At 41.9% G+C, this 18370-nt stretch overlaps 1 protein-coding gene across 1 annotated transcript in view; it reads right to left on the minus strand.

The window, feature by feature from the left end:
• The window catches only part of LOC124594744 (pancreatic triacylglycerol lipase-like), a 162360-nt gene extending 144776 nt beyond the window's left edge, over positions 1-17584 (minus strand). Inside the window, exon 1 of the mRNA XM_047133121.1 lies at positions 17502-17584. The gene's annotated coding sequence lies outside the window, so the exon portion shown is untranslated. The remainder of the gene's footprint in view (positions 1-17501) is intronic.
• Positions 17585-18370: the final 786 nt, after the last annotated feature.

Raw genomic sequence — 18370 nt, forward strand, 5'->3', positions numbered from 1 at the left:
GTCGGGGACTGTCGTCGTGACAGACTTGTGGACTTTTAAATTCAGTCCTGTTTAATTTTCCATTACCTACACGTCGGACTTAGACAATTTTGCTCCCTACGGGGATTTAAACTTTGTTCATTCTGTTTGTACAGGTTCTTTCATATACTATACAGTTTTTAAATTAAGTGTTAAAATTTTGTTTTCGAATTTACAGCACTGTATTTGTTACTTTTAATAATGATTGACATTCTGATTACTTGATCAATCGTTGTTTGTGTATTTCAGGATCTTAGATGCCATGGAGCAGTTAACAAAGGAGGAACATGTTATGAAAACCCATTACAGAACCGGCGAATGCTATGCAGAGACTGTTCTTAGATTTCGCGGCATCTTTGGGCGTAGTAATGCTCCTACAGAATCAACAGTTCTGCGGTAGATAAAGAAATTCGAGGAAACCGGGCCTGTTGCAACCACAAAATCGCCTGGACGAAACCGCGGAACAAACATTGCTTTGGTGCAAGAAAGTGTGGCAGTGAGCCCTAACAAGTCTCTTCAATGTCTGTCTCAACAACTGGGGATTTCGACAGACTCTTTGCAAAGAATTTTGAAAAAGGATTTTCATATGCATCCACACAAGTTTCAATTTGTGCAGTTCCTTAAACCCTCAGATCATCTGAAACAGAGAAATTTCGCCGAGTGGATTCCCACAAAACAAGAAGAGGACAACGACCTTCACTGACGGGGCACAGTATCATCCGTGTAGGTTCGTTAACCACCAAAATTTACCATATTTAGAGTCAAGAAAACCCTAGAGTGATCAGATAGAGCCACATGCATCCACTATGAATCACAATTTGTTGTGTCTTATTGACAGGTGGTATGATTGGCCCCTTTTTTGAAAATTTCGACAGCAATGTAGTAACAGTTAACGGTGATCATTACCATGAAATGATCAGAAACGACTTTCGGCCCGATCTGCATGAAGTGGATACAGCCAATATGCGGTTTCAGTAGGATGAGGCTACGTCACACACATCCCGCGAGACAATAACCCTATGCCATGAAAAAAGTCCCTCAGTCTGTCATCTAACTATGTGGCGACTTGGAATGGTCTCCCAGACCTTGTGACCTTACTCCATGTGACTTCTTTTTATGGGGATATGTGAAGTACAAGGTCTACGAGGACAAACCACAAACAGTTCTCCAACTTAAGGAAGAAATTCAGTGCGGCATCAACATCAACAGAGATGCCTATGAAAGGACCATCACGAACTTCATAGATCGAGTAACAGCCTTCTGAGGCAGTGGAGGTGGACATGTGCGTGATATAATTTTCCACAGTTAAATGGGAGTGTATGGAGATGAAGATGAAAGAATTTTTTATTTCGATGCTTTTTTTACTTAATTATTCAATTTTTTAAAAATTGCGTAGTATTTGAAAGACCCTACACATTAACATTGAAGATCCTACACGATTTTGATTATCATTAGGTGTGTGTTCAGTGAACTTTGTGACAGTCAAACAGGCCTTCAGCTGTCAAGTATTATTGTTCTAATTTAAAGAGTGATTTATTTTGTTTTGTTTCAATTTGCGTCGGAGGAGACGTACCATTAATCTTTGATAAATCAACTTGTTCTGTCATTGCTACCTGGATATTTTTTGTGCCGCCGTCCGCGGACATATCACTATCCACTTCAGTTTCATTACAAAGTAAACTACTTCCAACAGCAACAATCACACCACCTCCAACTGACTTTGTCCTATATGAACATTGCTCAGTTCTTGGTAAAAGAAACTTCAGATGAACTTACATACAGCTTTAGTCAGTTTTCAATATCTATACAAAATTTCAGCTTTAGTGCTTTCTGTTTAGCACTTGAGGCTTTTCTTCTTTCTTAACACAGTTGCTGCTGTTTACAACTGCCATCCCAATGTTTCCTAGGTCTCTCCTCTTCCTGTGTTTGATTTTAGCCTTTTGAAGTGAAACCTTGTTTTTCTTGTTCGATGATCCTGTATATCCTAAATAACCGCTCAGCCCACTCGACACAGCCCCCGCTACCCATGTAGCCAAGTCCTGTGCGTAATGGACTCCTGATCTATTAAGCGGATCGTAACATTTATCCACCCTATGGCGCACGTCAAGGAATCTGCAGCCTCCACGGTCGCAGATTCGTCCGAATCTCTTATTCAGACCCTCCACTCGGATAGGTGCCGACGATCTGCAATCCGTCCTGTCAACGATGCTACAGATGTTGCACTCGTGCCATCATTTTGCAAGTAAGATAATAGAATGTCGGCATAGCGTTCATTTCTTCATGCACTTCGACTAACATTTTATGGTGTGACCACTTGCTCCGAACAAAAATCTTCAAGTGTCAAGCAAGCGAGTTGCGGTTAAAAAGGATTTGAAGGAATGCAAAACAGGGCGGTTGTCCTTGTGTGCAATAATAACCGAGAGAACTTCGTTGTATCGACAACAGCACTAAACAGAAGTGTGCAGAGAACTTATGCATTCAGCGGAGGCAAATAAAGGGTTCATTACATATAAGCGCCGAGTCTGAAACAATAGGTTCACGTGTATTTGTTCCCACGAATATGAAATCACGGAGCAAGTGTCTAGTGCGTATGCCGATGTCCTCAGTACAAGCACCGCCAGTCATATGATAAAGGAGGGGAGTCTTCTTTTATACCGGTGGTTAAGCAATGTAATCCGTTTTCTGGCCACCTTACCTTCACTGGACAATGATATTTGTACGTTGACAGAGTTTTATTACTGCAATGAATGAGATTACACTTCTGTGCTCTAGGTAGTATATTACCGATTCTTCTGGACAACTGGCTACACGCACGCATATACGCAGAATTACGAGATCCCTTCGGCAGTTGACAAGGGTAGCTTGTCGGGGGGGAATTCTTCGGGCATTGTGTGAAACTCTACATAATCCTGGCAGTATCGGAAGCAAAGGAACCGTAACTGATGACATTATACTCTATCTGTAACAGCCAATAACGAAGAGTAACCATGGACGAAAACCGACGATATCGCAGAACATGGTAGCATGACTGTCACAAAGAGCAATGGAATTCAGAGCCAGAACTAAACCAGCAGGCTCAATCGAACAATATTTCCGCGCCGACGCGACCTCCATGAGCAGAACATCAAAGGCATGCCAGCAATACCCTGATCGTTAATCACCACCAATAATCACTAAATGCTACGACACGAGGGAATTGAAGCGATAGACGTAATATCGTTCTGGTGTGGTGTGACAGTTCGAACTGACGTTAACATTTTTAAGTAAAAGGCTTGCCCTTTAGTCGTCCTTGGGAACAGCGAAATGGTCCTGTGTTCCCTCTTCTGTAGCCTATCTTTCGCTTTTTTTTATCAGTCAACAGTTTATATCGCTCGTGAAAGGAAATAAGCGAATAAACAAATCATGTACACTGACACTGCGTGAAAGGGAGGATTGTTGAGATAATACTTCTCAAAATGTTGTGTTAGTACTCCGATATTTTTTTTTCTTTTCTTGAAAATTGCGTCGCGGACCAGACGTAACTCACAGATACACAATATCTACCCGAGAACAGTGTCAACAATTTCATAACTACGCTGACTATGTTGAAAAACCACTATATTTTTCTCAGTTAGAGGCAGAATACGAGAGTTTCTAGATCACAGTACGACCCTCTCTTTCGCCGTCATCCTTCATATTCTTTGAAGCCAGTCAAGTGCGTTCAACAGTTACGGTATATACTGAAAACAAGTGTAATGAAGCCACGAGGAAATAAATACGCTGTTGAACAAGTAAGAAACGAGAAAAATGTAGAATCGTTACATTTGTTAACGGTGTCCTTTAGGGAATTTCTTCAGTGGTGGCGTGGATGAACCATAACATGCACATATGTCTAACTGCTCTGCAGTATTGTAAAGTCAAGTGGCTCAGGTGCATTATCGTCAACGGGAAATAACGAAAAGAATAAAACAATGGCAGATAATGTTTATTCATTTTTACAATGAGCGAGGTTGTGCAAAATTATTCCAGATTTCGATGTGTATTTGTAATGACTTAAGAAATAAGTCTTGACAACAGATGAAAAAAATAGTTTGAGATTTGACAGTAAAAAGCATCATTTTTAGCCTGTATTTTTCGAATTTCTACAATTCGACAATTAATGGAAGTATATCTCCAAAATAAATACACACTGAGGTGACAAAAGTCATGTGATACCTCCTAATATCGTGTCAGGCCACCTTTTGCCCGGCGTAGTGCAGCAACTCGACGTGGCATGAACTCATCAAGTTGTTCGGTAGAGTTCATGTCGGGCAAACTAGGTGGCCAAATCATTTGCTCGAACTGTCCAGAATGTTCTTCAAACCATTCACGAACAGTTGTCCTATGGTGGCGTGGTGCACTGTCATTATAAAAATTACATTGTCGTTTGTCTGTAAATGGTCTCCCAGTAGGCGAACATAACATGTCCAGTCACTGATCGATTCAGCTGGACCAGAAGACCCATCCCGTTCCACTCCATGTAAAGATAGCCCTTACATTCATGGATCTACCACCAGCTTGCACAGTGCCTTGTTGACAACTTGGGTCCATGGCTTCGCGGGGTCTGCGCCACACAATAATCCCACCATCAGCTCTTACCAACTGAAATCGGGGCTCATGTGACCAGGCCACAGGTTTTCGGCCGATATGGTCACGAACCCAGGACAGGCGCTGCAGGCGATGTCGTGCTATTAGTAAAGGCTCTCGCGTCTTTCGTTTGCTGCTGTAGCCCATTAACGCAACATTTCGCTGTACTGTCCGAACTATACGTTCGTCGTATGTCCCATATTGAGTTCTAAGATTATTTCACGCACTGTTGCTTCTCTGTTGGCAACGACAACTTTACACAAACGCCGGTGTTGTCGGTCATTAAGTGAAAGCCGTTGTCAGTGGTGACTGGTAATGCCTGAAATTTGATATTCTCGGCGCGCTATTGAAACTGTGGTCCTCTGATTATTTAATTCCCTAAAGTTTTCCTAAATTGAACGTCCCACGCGTCCACCTCCAACTACCATTCCTCGTTCAAAGTCTTAATTCGCGTCCTGTGTGCATGCCTTAGTTTGTAACTAATTTACGTTTTTTTATCATATAGTTCTATAATTGTAACCCTGTATATTAATCGGTTTAGTTAGCAACTACGTGAATATAATGACTGAGGCAGAAGAAAGGAATCAAAATTTGTGCTGCGGCCAGGACTCGAACCCGGGTCTTCCTGCTTGCTAGGCAGAAACGCTAACCTTTGCATCGCCACAGCACGATGGTCAACATTGCTGCACAAACCACCCACGTTGAGTGCCCTCCCCAACACAAACTGCAATTCACATCTTCTGCTTATTTTCCCTTACAATGTCACTACTGCCAGGGCTCCCTCACCAAAGTATTATTGTGTATGCGCACGTACCGTAAAAACGTTAGCTCCGTTCATTCTACGTACTTTTCGATGAGACATGACTGTATTCCTTGATGGCAAAATCCACCAGTGTTGTTTGCTTGTAGCTTAAATTGTATAGAAATTGTGTATGCTAACAGGAGGTTTTATGAGTGATGAAGGTATTAGTGTGCTCTTAGAGACTGGATCATCAAGATTTAATTTTATATTCTACGTTTGTTCTGCCCTCCCAGGGGACACCGCTTTACCGAAGGCACCTTCAGTGCAAGACGGGTGGGTTTGCGTGCTTCGACGAAGTCGAGAGCTGTGCCAGCAGTTGCGTAGGAACTGGCAGGGTCACCCTAGCAGGAGTGGTCTCGACTGAGGAGACAGACCAAGTGTCCAGAATGAGATTTTCACCCTGCAGCGGAGTGTGCGCTTATATGAAACTTCCTGGCATATTAAAACTGTTTGTCGAACCGAGACTAACTCGGGACCTTTGCCTTTCGCGGGCAAGTGCTCTAACAACTGAGCTACCCAAGCACGTCTCAAACCCCGTCCTCACAGCTTTACTTCCGCCAGTACCTAGGTTCGCAGGAGAGCTTCTGTGAAGTTTGGAAAGTAGGAGACGAGGTACTGGCGGAAGTAAAGCTGTGAGGACGGGGCGTGAGTCGTGCTTGGGTAGCTCAGATTGTAGAGCACTTGCCCGCGAAAGGCAAAGGTCCCGAGTTCGAGTCTCGGTCCGGTACACAGTTTTAATCTGCCAGGAAGTTTCAGACCAAGTGTGTCTCCACAACACAGGGTAGGGAGGGATCTAGAGGCGCGGCGAAGCCAGCTTGCCTAAGGATACAACCCCAACAGAAAATCAGGCAGGTCGCGATAACTAGAGGTCGCAGCCCCATCACAAGACTTGACTTGCGCAGCGCTTGTAACGCAGCCAGGGAATTATGAACTGACTGGTGACTACCGGAAAATCTTAGAGGATAAACGATTTCACATTGCGGATGATAGTAAGTATTTGGCTTCGTGGAATGTTCGAGGATTGACGAACTAAGAAAGCAAGTTGAATCGAGGACTCAAAGAGAGGAAAGCAGACATTGTAGTAATAATAGGAACTAAGAAAAAACTAAAAGAAACAAAAGATTTGACAGACTACTGGATCGTTTACAGTGGTGTCCCACAAAGAAAACAAGCTAGTACTGGACTAGATTCGTGAAAACAGCTTCATAAATAAAAGAATGACAGCCAGATTCGTTTTCCAAAAGGTCGTCTAACAGTTATAGGTGTCTACTGCCCAGAAGGGGGGAAGAAATGGCAGTACTTATGCTTCTTACGATGATCTTCAGAAAGTGAACAAAATCATTTTAATGCAAGAGATGGAATCTACCTATATCAGGAAAAGTAGGACTATCTGAAGAAGACTCTTAATAATAATAGTAATAATAATAATAGACATTAACTACTCCAATTTGCCTCCTTTAGTAATTTTACAATTACTAACACATTTTACAGCAAGAAAGACATTCACAAGTTTACGTGGAGTGCACAAGGATTAAGGTCTGTAATTGATTACATACTAATTATTGATAAAATGAAGAATCTTATGCAAGATACACGTGTTCATAGAGGAAGAGACATGGGTAGCGACTGCTCCCGCAGTAAGGTAAAGTTAATATCAAAATGGAAGAAGACAAAGAAACTCCAAAAGAAGCGACAATATGAGTTGTTCAAAGTACGTCTCCTGTCGGAATACAGTATTAGGAAACTTTATCAGTACAGACTTCAAGAAAAGTTTGCTTCACTACCAGTGATAAAGACATCGATATAGAATAGAATAATATCAAAACCTGCGTTACTGAAGGAGGCTCAAAAACACTTAGTAAAAGGGAGAAAACAGATGGGAAAAAACTACCCAGAATTTGGAACATAGAAATTAAAGAAACCTTACAGAAAAACATATAGCTTATTTGAAGTTCCTACAGCCAGAAACACCAGAGAGTTGTGGAACATACTAAGAAAAGGAATGCTGCGAAACAAATTGTGTGCAAAGCATTCATAATCGTCTTAGAACACGACGTACACAGTAGACAGCAATGTGCATATAAAGTCATGAAAGCCCTCAAGAAGGAAAAAAGAAAAGAGGCACTGCCTCACTGATATTATACTCAATGAACAACGTATAAATCATTATAAAGAGTTGTGGTGTGCGCAGAAGGCCAAAGATGACACTTGGTGAAGTAGGTGCAATGAAACAATAGATCCAATTACTATGGGAGAACTACAAGAGGCTCTGAAAGGCATGAAAAACAGGAAAGCTACTGGAATAGATGGAATAAACGCAGAGCTAATTAAATGGGGAGGGATACCACTGGATAAAAGACTTTTACCATTTATAAATGGATGTTGGACGGACTGCAAGATCCTAGACCCTTGGTACACAGCAGAAGTAAGGGAAACGTAATGCCTAACAGCTATCGTGGCATCATTCTTCTAAACACTGGCTACAAACTATACTCAAAGATAATCAGTAACTGCACGAGGAATATCACAGAAGCTATTATTTCTGAAGAACGAAATGGATTTAAATCAGGTCGTTCAGGCACAGACAATGTGTTTGTAATTAAAGACATTATAGAAAAACACAGAGAATTTAATGTAGAAATCCGTGAGGCCGTTATCGACTTTAAGAAGCCTTTGGTTCGTGTGAGCCGTGGTAGCCTATGGAAGACTATGTCTGAATGTGGATATCTTTATTACGCAATGAAACGTTTTTACAAAACCACACGCATTGTAATAAACACAGGTAGGAATCGACTGGAAGAAGTAAATTGTTAGATAAGGGTGTTTACTATCACTCACCCTTTTTGACATTTACATTGACTTCATTCTTGGCGAATGGAAATGTAAAGTAAACAAAGGAATTACGATAACGATTGAGGAATATCTGAATGTGCCTTTGGTTGCTGGTGACGTCGTCGTTATTCAGAAGAACGAAGATGACCACCAAGGATCGGTATACCAACTGACCGAAATTTGCAGGAAGTACAACTTTAAAATTTCTAGTAACAAAGGAAAAATAATGGCATTCCGAGAAAATATCCAGTCAGATCAAAAATTATTTTGGATAATTCAGTATTAGGACGTGTGTGTCAAATTTCTTGTTTAGCTTGTGCTTAAATTTTCACTTGACTGATTTTGAAAGTAAAATACACAAATTCCAAACTGTCTGTGGTACCATTAGCAGGACATTGGCCCATAAAGTATAAAAATAAACTATCATGAAATTCTATAAAGGAAAAAAGATATTGGAAGATCTTGAAAAGATGAGAATTATTTCGTTTGTGAGTTCTGAACAGGCAACAGCCTAATTATTGAAAGGATGTGATGATGATATGCATGTCATTCTACAGAAAACGGACTGAAGAGGTCGTCAGAAGGAAGTTCTAATCATCAATTTAGTAAGTATTAAACTGAGTGTTTTATTTGCTGTGTTTTCGATTGTGCGATATGGTGGTAAGATCTAGTTCCCCAGGAATCGCTAGAATACACTGCTAAATAAACTATTTTGACCTCTTGCATTTATATTCTTGTCTTTGAATTTAACTGTCATATAACAAGCAGAACACAAAGTACTAAAAACGAACCAACAACTCTTTGGTTTCTGTTGTCTTTGTCAACAAACTGTCGTATCCATGGATGTGTAGCCATATCTGCCGAATCATGATTAGCATCGCACAATGGAAGGGACTCCCTGAGTGTAATCTTATTTGCATATAAAGCGTCATCTCTGAGGTCTCTTACAACCGTCGCCTAAGCACTCTGTAGAAATAAACAAGCGTCATTTCGAACACTTATTTATCGACACTACATACAATGTATACTTCAAAACATATGTATGTACCATATACAGATTTTATACACGAACATGAACTCTTGACCAATTTGAGATGCTATCTTTTCTTGTTGATCTGTTAGTGAGCTGATGTGAAAGAATTCGATGACTTGAGATAATAGTCTTTGGCATTTCGTTCAGAGCGTATTACCGTTACACAGGGGACATGGTACGGTGTTTCATGTCTTCCCTTGGCGAAGGTTCAAGTTGTCGACTGTGGGAGATGCACGGACGATGGAGCAGATTAAAACATGGGCAGACCTTAATAGTAAACGTCGAATTCCAAAGAATTGCCGATTAACTTAATTGTTTGTTTGCAGTATTAATTTTACACACAAAACTTAAATCTCCGCTTTAAATTTTAACCTAAATAAGAGGAGTGATCGAATAGAATTGGGGAGAAAAGGAATTCGTGGCACAGTCTGACTAAAAGAAAGGATCGGTTGATAGGTCACATTCTGAGACATCTAGAGATCATCAATTTAGTATTTCAGTGGGGAGGGAGAGGGGGAGTGAGAGAGAGAGGAGGGGGTAAAAATCGAGGGAGACCAATAAACGAATCTAGTGAGCAGATTCAGAAGGATGTAGGTTGCATTAGTTATTCGGACACAAACAAATGCTGCTGATTACTTGTCGAAGCCGAACGTTGACAGAAAGAGTCTGCTTGTTTCCTATTGCAAACAAAACTATTTGTAAACCGGAATCGTTCTGTCCAATTCGATAGACCGGTTCCGGATTAGTCTAGTGCGATATTTGGTTTATCGATATGCATTAACAGGGACAGTAAAACTAAGGAGTACTCTAGCAGCGATAGCACTGCCCTGACGTGCTGACTGTTCCTGCCTTGCAGCAGTGCTGCTCTTTCGCCTCTAGGGTATTGGGCCGCTATATCGAATGGGAAATTAAAATTCCGATTTAAAAATCATTTTGTTTCTAATGGGAAATAAACCGACGCTTACGGTTGACACTGGGCGTCGAATGGAAGACTTAATGAGTAGGAATTGTTCTGAGCTGACTCGAGCTCAACAGTGCCAAAACGAAATTGCAGTTATCTGCCGAAACACCACAGAAAATGCGCCTAACAACTCTTTGTGTATAATACACGCTAATTAGCACACGCTTCTCTTCATATGTAACTTCACATTATTTACAAGACAGAATTCATAATCAGCAAGATTATACGTTAGATCTCGATGAATACATCTAACGTGGTTTGCAATCCGCGCAACCGGTACGTTCGTAACGGGCCGCATCAGTCTTGTTCCGTTATGATACGCCGCAGTCTCGCTGCGAGTGAAATCTGGCGTCACACAAACGTGGAAGAATATCCCATTCGGCAAAATCTCTTGAGATGCTAATGCACACACGTTTGTTAAATCTGCTTTCTCCGTAGACAGCTTACTCTTTAATATCTGCATTGGGTCGAACTGATGAAAGGAGTACGGTAAGTCGGCCTTAACTATACAATAGCTGCAATAGTAATTTTTTTAACACACAGAAATGCAAGAAACTTCACGCTAGTTGGTAGATAGAGCCCCTACGTCAGAGATGACTTAGGTTAGTACCGGTAATCTAAAAATATAAGCAAGATAGAAATAATCCAATTTTCGGTATGGTGAAATCGATGTAAGCGCAGACGTAATAAAAAAGACCATTGAAAGAAAAGAGGTCAAGACGCTTGGGTTATACGACCCGTCGTTGTTGAAGTCATCAGATAAGAAGTATGGTTCAAATGGCTCTGAGCACTATGGGACTTAACATCTATGGTCATCAGTCCCCTAGAACTTAGAACTACGTAAACCTAACTAACCTAAGGACGTCACACAACACTCAGTCATCACGAGGCAGAGAAAATCCCTGACCCCGCCGGGAATCGAACCCGGGAACCCTGGCGTGGGAAGCGAGAACGCTACCGCACGACCACGAGCTGCGGACGATAAGAAGTATGTTACATGATTGTACAACAAGGAAGAAAATAGATCTCGTTTTCGAAATTAAGGTAGCTGAATTGAGGAACATTTAAGTCAAAGAAAGATACAAAATAATGCAACAGTTTCAGCAGAAGTCGTCCTAGCTGTAATACTTTTGGCAAAACGACGTAACTACAAAAAAAAGTCTGCGATACCTGAGCAAAACATTTCTTGAAACCCATTGCCCCAGTCACGGCTGAGGCGTATAAACCATTGAACGAAGCCTTAAAACGATGCATCGTATATTGTTCATAACACTCATAAAAAAATTTAACGGCACAGAAGTGTTAAGAGAGCATACCAAAAGATGGTCCTTTCATGTCTGCTGCTTTAACACTTCAAGAGGATAGGACAATCAAGTCCTTAAGTAGTTGCCAGGTATTCAATTAACGCACTTTCTTGTATTCCGTAAACCAGTGCAAAATATTCTTATCAATGAAAGTAACTCAAGAGTGGAGTTGGTGTCCTCGAATACCGTGCCGCGACGAAATTTTAGTTTAAATGTTTGATGTACAAGCGCAAATTATTTCCATCTGGTAATTTATGAGCGGTTAGGCTTGAGAATAAAAACAACACATCACTGTCAAGGAAGACTGTTTCCTGTGATTATCTACCAGTGTATCTTGAAACGCACCAATAACTGGTAGTCGTTTCACGTCACTGATGATGCTACGAGCATCACTTCTATCTAAGAAATATTTCGAAACATATCGATATGGCGATGCCCGAAGATAGCTGCGTTTTTTCCTCCCCCCTCTTATTTCCAGATTGTAAGATGAAAAGGGATAATGATTTTCAAGAAAATTAGTGTGCTTCGGCATTAAGCTTCGGAAATTCAGGTATGTGGGTGTTCACTTTTGATTACGTAGGTAATATATGTATATATATGTTCCGCGAATAATGAAATAAGTTATTTCTTCCAGACAGTAGTAGCAAGAATTAAGGAAGCCTTTGCAACGACGGACGTCTGCCGAATGACCAGAGATCGTCTCTAAGCTTGTAAATGTGACACACACATGGGCCCACAGATTGTCTGCTTATCCAGTGTTAAACTTTCATTCCCGCCCCAGAATTTTTGTTTTAATTACAGACTAATCCCTAGCGTAGCCCTAGATGAGATATACTGGACGATGGCAACTGAACTGTTTAAGCCAAGAAATGTGATTGAAAAATAAATGACAGTTTAACAACCTGATCTGCAGCGTAGCCTGATGTCTACACTCTCGTATTTCTCACTCTTTTCATAATATTTGGTTGGTGCATAAGTTCGTAGCGTTTTTCCATAAGTTTAGTAAACACAACAGATACACCTAAGCAGAGACTTTGGTCATCAATAATAAAATTTTCCTTTTCTATTAAAAACAGTCTGTTAACGTTGGGGTAACTTTCCGATTCTGCGTCTGCAGAAATCACGTGGCTTTGAGGCGCAGAATTCGTCGAACGCTGTTCAGAGCGCATTTTCGTCCGGAAAGGAAGTTCTTTGAAGGTTGTTCGGTAAAGATCGGACACGTGAGTGTGCAAGATAAGGTGAATGAGATGGGTGCGGAATGACTTCCCAACCCAACTCATGTATGTTTTTTTGTCAGTCTAGCAGAATAGGAGCGGGCGTTATCGTAGAATATCATCACTTCACGCAGTCTTCCTGGTCGTTGTTCTTTGATTGCGTCTGGAAGATTCTCAGTTGTTGACAAATTTAGGCAGTGATGGTTACATCTCTGGGAAGCAATTCACAATAAACCACACCGTCATTGTTCCACAAGATGCATAACATTATCTTTTGTGAATGCGGGCAGTTCCTTGTACGGGAAACTATTCTTTTTTTGGCTCAACCATTCCTTTTTTTTTCTTATGTTAGCTCAAAGACGCCATTTCGCGTCACCAGTAACAATACATGATTGGAATGGTCGGTGTTCACGAGCCAGTTGATGACAAGCAAGCAGAGATGCATATACGGTCACCAGCTAGTTTTTGTGATTTTGGCTTAGAGCATGTAGTACTCATACAGCCGATTTTTGAACCTTCCCCCACTGCATGCACATGTCGGACGATGGTGGAATGATAATAGTTCATCACGTTTGCCAGTGATCATCAAACCCCAAAGGTGTTCTTGAACGTGGAGAATCACTAATATCCAGAAAGATCCTCCTTAAAACGAGAAAACCATTTTCTGGGCGTGCTCTGTCGGAACCCCACATATGACGCAAATGTTCCTTGCTGCTTTCGCTGCTCTCACCCCCCCCCCCCCCCCCCCCCCCGCCCTATTGAACTCCAACAGAAGAATCTGTCGCGAATGTTCCAATTTCTCAACTTACCACCCCATTTTCCAGCGTCCATAGCGCCACTCACTATCTCCAAATGACAATATATAAACTGCAATAGCGACAGTGAACTACAAATGAAATTGATAATCGATAAATAAATCCATAGCAACCGGAATATCAACATGCAAAACGATAACAGTACGAACTTCTGCACCAACCTAATAAAAAATATATAAAAAAACTGTAGCTTCAGAAATTTGATTAATCTCCGAAGAGTATTTTGTTGCCTGTAACGTACATCTACATTTATACTCCGCAAGCCACCCAACGGTGTGTGGCGGAGGGCACTTTACGTGCCACTGTCGTTACCTCCCTTTCCTGTTCCAGTCGCGTATGGTTCGCGGGAAGAACGACTGCCGGAAAGCCTCCGTGCGCGCTCGAATCTCTCTAATTTTACATTCGTGATCTCCTCGGGAGATATAAGTAGGGGGAAGCAATATATTCGCTACCTCATCCAGAAACGGGCACCCTCCCGATACCTGGACTGCAAGCTACACCGCGATGGAGAGCGCCTCTCTTGCAGAGTCTGCCACTTGAGTTTGCTAAACATCTCCGTAACGCTATCACGCTTACCAAATAACCCTGTGACGAAACGCGCCGCTCTTCTTTGGATCTTCTCTATCTCCTCTGTCAACCCGACCTGGTACGGATCCCACACTGATGAGCAATACTCAAGTATAGGTCGAACGAGTGTGTTGTAAGCCACATCCTTTGTTGATGGACTACATTTTCTAAGGCCTCTCCCAATGAATCTCAACCTGGCACCCGCCTTACCAACAATTTTATATGATCATTCCACTTCAAATCGTTCCGTACGCATACTCCCAGATATTTTACAGAACTGCTACCAGTGTTTGTTCCGCTATCATATAATAATACAATAAAGGATATTTCTTTCTATGTATTCGCAATACATTACATTTGTCTATGTTAAGGGTCAGTTGCCACTCCCTGCACCAAGTGCCTATCCGCTGCAGATCTTCCTGCATTTCGCTGCAATTTTCTAATGCTGTAACTTCTCTGTATACTACAGCATCATCCGCGAAAAGCCGCATGGAACTTCCGACACTATCTACTAGGTCTAAGGTACAAGTATCATCGATCAACTGTGAAAATTGCTAGGGGGTGGGGGTCGCTAACGCACTCTAATTAAGTGTTGGCGTTCGGCCCAAAGGGAGCCGGTTTGAGCCCCGTCAGTGGTAGACATTTTCATCTTCGAGATTTTAGCGGCATGAGAGAATTGGTGGCACACTCCCAAACTTTCCCGCAGTGGTCCATGGAATGTAAACGTGTTCCATTATCAGCAGTGATCGGTGGGGACAAACCGCTTTCTGGTGCCATTCGTGAGTACTAGGTTTTACGTAAGCGCCAGGTTTATCCGTTTCTCTACTATAACCATCAACAACAATACAATCACGATATTAAACACTACACGCAATCATCACGGCTAGCTACGCTAAATAAATCCACTGCACACACATATTTTTCAGTTGGAAGCGACGAGTATCTGCGGAGGGAGGAAAAGCCTCGACAGTTGCGCCGATAAACGAACAGTTGAGACGCTCCAACTAGCAATAACATGCGGCTGTTTATTTTTACTTTCTCGCGGAGCCAGAGTGTTGTTGGTAATACAGTATAATTCTTAAGTATGACGGACAACAGCTTACATAGACAAGATTTTCTCATGCCGGAGAAGAGAACATACCGAGGCTTGGTCAGTCCGAGCGTGTTATTTATCCTTTGTTGCACATTCATCTTGGTGAATCCTGAGCTGGTCTCAAAAGCTTCTCTCAGATTCTGCCTTCAGAGAAGCCCGCAGTGGTTCTGCATGAATGCCGGACATTTGCCATACTTGCCACTTCGCCAGGTAGCTTGAGTAGCGATCCCTCAGGTAAGGGAAGCCCTTCCTCGTACTACTACTGTCCGCTTTCCAACCGCCGTCTCCACATCTTACTCGATACAGCCAGTACGTAAGGGACCTCCTCCTTCGACATTTGGCGAAATACAGAGCTTCTTTTCCGAAATCGAAATATTTATAACTTTGTGGAAACGAAAGCAATACCGACGATTATGTCGGTATGTAACTAGTTCTGCCAAGTACAAATATAGATCCCTCTGTCTGTACGGTAGCTTCCTTTCACGCTTACTGATTGCGATAGAAACAGTCCATCGCCATAGGAGCAACAAGAAAGGAACGATGTAAAGAGAATGCGAATGTACCCTAGTCGTTTCTTTTTGATCACTGCATTTGTGCCTACTTTAATTACTACAGCTGCATGCCCAAAAGACAATAAGGAAAGAAGAAATGGGTATATGAATGTTTGAAAAGAAGAACGACATACTCCATATTAATTTACTCTCTAAAATCCGATATCCCTTGCTGCGAAACATTAGTTGATAAAGTGTAGCGGAGCAATGTTCAAATCACGACTGAAAATACGTTCACTAAATAGAGATAAGAACATCCATGATTGACATGTCATCTAAAGTCGACGCACAATTTTAAAATGTTAGAAATAAGGAAATGAAGTAATACAGAATGCTATGCTTGTGACGTACGTTGTTGTTCTACATTGTTAAGCTTTGGTATTTACAGGGTGACAGAGAAAGCATCCTAGGTTTTGGAAGGAAAATCCGTAATTGTTATGATCTGCACTACAACAGAAACAAGAAGCACAACTTAAGGAAAAATAATGTAATGTGTGTTCCAGCTCACAAGCGACATTGAAGCAGATAGTTCCTGTGACGTAGTATGGGCAGAGATTATCTTCGACAACCAGAATAAATTAATAACTGGCTCCTTTTACCGACCCCCGGTCTCAGATGAAACAGTTGCTGAACAGTTCGAAGAAAACTTGCGTCTCATCACAAATAGTTACCCTATTCATACAATTATAGTTGCCAGTGACTTCAATCTACCTTCCGTATGTTAACAAAAATACATTTTCAGACCCTAATGTAAATAGAAAACATCTTCCGTAATTGTTCTAAATGCTTTTTTAAAATTATTTTGAACAATTAGTTCACGAGGCCATTCAAATTGTAAATGGTTACGAAAACACACTTGACCTCTTCGCCACAAATAATCCTGAGCATCACGACGGATAGAGGGATTAGTGAACACAGTCGTAACGAGGCTCAATTCCGTAACAAAGAAATTCACCAAAAGTAAACGCGAAATATATCTATTTATAAAAGCAGCTAAAAATTCAGTTGACGTCTTTCTAAGAGACAGTCTCCGATCCTTCCAAACTATGTATGTGAAGACTATATGTGGCTTAAGTTCAAAGAAATAGTATCAACAGCACTCTAGAGTTTCATAGCATATAAATGAATAAAATACGGAACTGATCCCCCATGGTACACAAAACACGACGGAAAGCTGCTACAGGAGCACCGAAAAATGCACGTATAATTTAGACGAACGCCAAATCTCCAAGATTGGCGAAGTTTTACTCAGGCTCGAAATTTTGTGCGGATTTCAGTGCGAGATGCATTTAATAGTTTCCACAACGAAGCTCTCTATAGAAATGTGGCGGAAAATCCAAAGACATTCTTGTCCTATGTTAAGTAAACCAGCGGAAAGGCTCAATAAGTACCTCTGCTGCGCAACAGCGACGGTAATGCTACTGATGACAGTGCCACTAAAGTTGAGTTAGCAAATGCAGTTCCAGGGGTCGGGCGGCGGGTGAGGAGGAGGGGGAGGCAAGGGACGCAACTCTTCGGAGCAGGTAAAATCGTGGCAGATGTCCGGCGTGGCAAATATCCGCACACCGTTCTACATGTTGGTAAGTAACACAATTCCGTAGGCTCTAACCGTACATGCTACTTACAAGCGTGCAGAAGTCGCGGCAAGAGAGGAGCGGAGACAGGAATAATTGTGAGCTGGTACCGTTAAATGACGTGTGACTTACTGTCCGGTGACGGCTGGTCGTGCGCGCACGTGGCGTGTTGGTGGGACGGCTGCTAGCGGAGCACTAGTCGCCTGGCGGCTGGAAGTGCTGCGCCGGCAGTGGCCCGGAAGGAAGACGCCAGCGAGCGAGCCCTCCTCCACTCCGCCCGTGTCCGCACTTGCTTGCTCTTCAATGTGGCTTACCTCAGCTCTGCGTAGCGAGACAGGGAACCAACTACTTCGCTTAGATCTTGTCAATAGAGTCTCAGCCTTATAGGCGCCGTTAAAGGACCCCCGACCAATTTCGTGGCAGCCTAAAAATGTCAGCACTCAACAAATACAGCGCCACTCTGTTCCTATCGCTGGTAGCGAATTGGTTATAGTAAGTTCATGAGGTTATGTTCCACGAGATGCAGCGTGGTTTTATATGGGAAAAAAAGCTGGAATTTGCCTTTGTCGGGTTAGAGGCAATAATTTTTTTAAAAAAAAGCCGAAAGAAAGCAGTGAGCAAAGAAGTGGCTAAAGCAAAGAAAGAAATTCACCGACGCTCTGTTACGTAAAGGGGCCATCACAAGTTCAGTAATATTGTCAAACTGTCACTATATATTCCCCGTCTGAGAGCGTGTATTGACGTATTGACAATACTAGAAATACTGATGAGCAATATTGATGGGCCTCAAAATATTCTCAGTATTGTCAATACATAACGAACAAGTGAGTACAAATATTGACGGTCTGACAATATTCTGCATGCAGATGTTGACAGAGCTTCAGGAAACAGTCACGCGGCGTTAGTGCGCACTCTTTATTTTTTCAATTCACCGTTGTATATATCACACATCAGATTCCATTTTTAAGGAGTCTTTCAACACAAAAGAACTGTAATAGGCC

Source organism: Schistocerca americana, chromosome 2 (genome assembly GCF_021461395.2).
Source record: "Schistocerca americana isolate TAMUIC-IGC-003095 chromosome 2, iqSchAmer2.1, whole genome shotgun sequence".
Taxonomy (NCBI): domain Eukaryota; kingdom Metazoa; phylum Arthropoda; class Insecta; order Orthoptera; family Acrididae; genus Schistocerca; species Schistocerca americana.